The following is a 3442-nucleotide window of genomic DNA, read 5'->3' on the forward strand; positions in this document are numbered from 1 at the left end:
TTGGTTTCTGTTAGTAAGATTCCTACATTTGCCTTTCGCCATCTGGTGATCTCTGGAGTTAGTTGTTATAGTTGTGTCTGGTTGGAGCTTGTTCCTCCTGTGATTCTGTTAGCCTCTGTCAGCAGTCCTGGAAGTCCAGCTCTCTCCTGAGTCTCAGTGGTCAGATTACTCTCTGCAGGGAAGCTCTCCTCTAGCAGGGAAAGTCACAGAGGCCTGGCATTCAGATCTGCCTCCTTGCTGAAGATGTAGGCCCAAAATAGCGTCTGTCCCAAATGTGTTGCCTCTGCAGTTTATTCACTCACCTGCACAGAATAGCCACTGAGGGACCCTGGACACAATATGACTGTCTCACCTGCTCTGTCAGACAGAGCCCTCACAGGTGGCCATCTTTCCTCTGGCGAGGAAGGTGCCCAAATATCTGGAGCCAGAAACAGAGTATGTCCCAGAAGTTAGGTTGCTTCAGTCTGTCCCCAAGCTGTGTAGCTTCTGTGGTCCACACTCTTGGTAGCACAGACTGGAGGTCCTGGTGAACCAGAGCAAAGATGGCTCTCTTGCCAGTTAAGGCCTTGAGACTCCTCCCCAGTGGACACTCCTCCTCAGATGGGAAAGGTGCTGGGTGACTGGAGCCAGAAAGGGGATCTTTCCCAGAAGCTGGGTCACTTTTGCAAGCTGTCCTCTCCCTGGCACTGCACCAGTGCAAAGATGGCCCTCCTACAAGTTCAGGCCTTGAGACTCCTCCCAGTCGGACACCCCTCCTAGGTCGGGAAAGGTGCTGGGTGACTGGAGCCAGAAACAGGATCTTTCCCAGAAGCTTCTGCAGGCCATGTGAATTTATTTTAATCTGAGAGTAACAGCACATGATGGACTGGCTTATTCTTCATTATTGTCTATGCATGTCCAGTATTTTGTGTTTTAGTATTATGTCATTTTAAAAGAGTGATGTAATGGTGGTAGTAGAATAACTAAAACTTTAAGGTGATATTTTTCAGTATTGCATTGGAACTATTTTCTCCAGGTAGACACGAGCTTCACCATCATGAAACAGAAGTGCCTTACAAAATACCTTGGTTCACAGCCATGGGAACTATATATTTTAATAGTACAGAGATAAGCATGTCCATGGAAATGAAAATGATAGAATGTTAATATTGCCTGTAGAGCCAAAAGTAGTGATTTACACCTATAATTCCAGCTTGAATAAGACTCAGGCTTTCCATGGGCTTTAGGGCAACCTAGGCTACAAAGTCATTCTAGCCTGAGTTACAAAGTGAGACTATGTCACAAACAAATAAACCCATGCAAACAAACTCTCTTCTTGAAACACTACATCACAACACCCTTGCCTGAGATTATATTCATCAGTCCTTCCTCCCCACCCCCAGTTTCATGTAAGACCACATGTGGTTGGTTTGTTTTTCCCCCTGAGTACATAGGATGTGCATGACTAACTAAGGGCTGGAACTCCCCAGGAGGGAAGTTGCTTGTTGGTCAAATATGCTGCAGTGAGGGATTCATTTTTGATACTGCTGCTTGAGTCATTCTTGGTTTGGTAAGTAACTCTAATAAAGTCACTGGTTCACAAAGTTGGACTTGGAAGGAATCATTATTTTTTCATCTCTTCATTCCATCTATATCTGGGTCATTGTGCATTTATTTATATATTCCCAAGAAAATTCCTGCAACATTCAGGGAGTTCAAAGTACCAGGGGAGGCTATATATATATATAAAATTATGCAAACCGAGTTGTTATTTCTGGCCAGTAGTCTCAATTCAGATATACGTTTGTGGTTCCATGTCTTTGGTTTAATGCAGTACTGTGTGATGTGTAAACAATGGCCACATGCTTCTTAGATCTGACAAAATTTTTAGTATCTCTATTATTATATTTTCATGTTATTTTCAGAGATTCACTGGATAATTTTAATTGTGAGATTATAATATACATAATTTCTCCTTCTGTTTCTTCCCTCCAAGAATTCCTGTATGTCCTTCATTATCATTATTGGAGAGTTTCACACATACATACAACAAAATTTTACCATTGCTTGAGAATTTCATTCATATACATAATAAATTTTGACCATATTAACTACTGGTTGTCCTTTGAATTCCTCCCAGAGCTTACCCCATGGAAAGTGTCTCTCTTCATTCTCTTTTAGTATTCCCTATTGAGTCCATTCAATACTATTTATATACGTATTGGGATAGTTTGGCACTATAATGGTCCAGGATTACAGAGGAAGGGTTAAGGAGAGCTTCAGTACCTTATTCTTCAGATGAGGACAGGAGGAGTTTGTTCCATCCCCCATGCCATTTGGTGCCATAAAGTTTGCTGCCCGACCATTAACGTAGTAAGAATTTTTTCATAATTTGCTTGTTTTGTTCATATTATATCCCAGTCACAGCCACCTCCTCCAAGTCCTGGCCTTACAAATCCCTCACCCCATTAACCCATCTTTCTCCTCAGAGAAAAGGAAGCATCCCCTTGGGTACCATCTCACCCTGGAATGTCTAGTCTAGCAGGATTAAGTATCTCCTCTCCCACTGAGGCCCACCCAAGCAGTCCAGTTATGGGAAAGGAATCCAGTGGCAGGCAACAGAGACAGAGACAGTCCCTGACCCAATTGTTAGAGTCCCACATGAAGACCAAGCTACACATCTGCTACAAGTGTGTGCAGTGCTTGGTCCAGTCCCTGAATACTCTTTGGTTGATGGTTCAGTCTCTGTGAGTCCCTATGGCCTCAGGTTAGTTGACTATGTAGATCTTCTTGTGGTGTCCTTGATCCTTCCAGCTTGCTCAATTCTATCCTCTACTTTTCCACAAGGCACCCTGAGCTTCATCTGATGTTTGGCTATGGGTCTCTGTGTGTTTCTATCAGCTGCTGGGTGAAGCCTCTCAGCTGACAGTTATGCTAGGCTCCTGTCTAAAAGCACAGCAGAGTACCATCAACAGTGTTAGAAGTTGGTTCTCTCCCATGGGATGGATCTCAAGTTGAGCTAGTCATTGGTTGGCTATTTCTTCAGTCTGTTCTCCATCTTTATGCATTTGAATCTTGTAGGCAGGACAAATTTTGGGTTGAAGGATTTGTGGGTAGGTTGATGTTTTCCTCATTCCACTGGAAGTCCTGCTTGGCTATGGGAGGTGGCCTTTTCAGTCTCTGTATCTCCCTCCGGTAGAAATTTCAGCTAGGGTCATCCTCATAGACTCCTCATAGCCTCCTCCATTTGCAGTCTCCAGCTAGTCTGAGAGATGTCCCTCACCAATTTCCATTCTCACTCCCAGCCCTCTCCCCTCCCCTCAACATCATATCTCCATCCGCATATTCCTCCTCACCCCTCTCCCATACAGTTCTCTCTCTCCATTCTCCTCTGATGATTATTTTTTTCCTCTTCTGAATGAGATTCATGCACTCTCCTATAGGCACTCCTTATTATCCAGTT

Source organism: Mus pahari, chromosome 1 (assembly GCF_900095145.1).
Source record: "Mus pahari chromosome 1, PAHARI_EIJ_v1.1, whole genome shotgun sequence".
Lineage (NCBI taxonomy): Eukaryota > Metazoa > Chordata > Mammalia > Rodentia > Muridae > Mus > Mus pahari.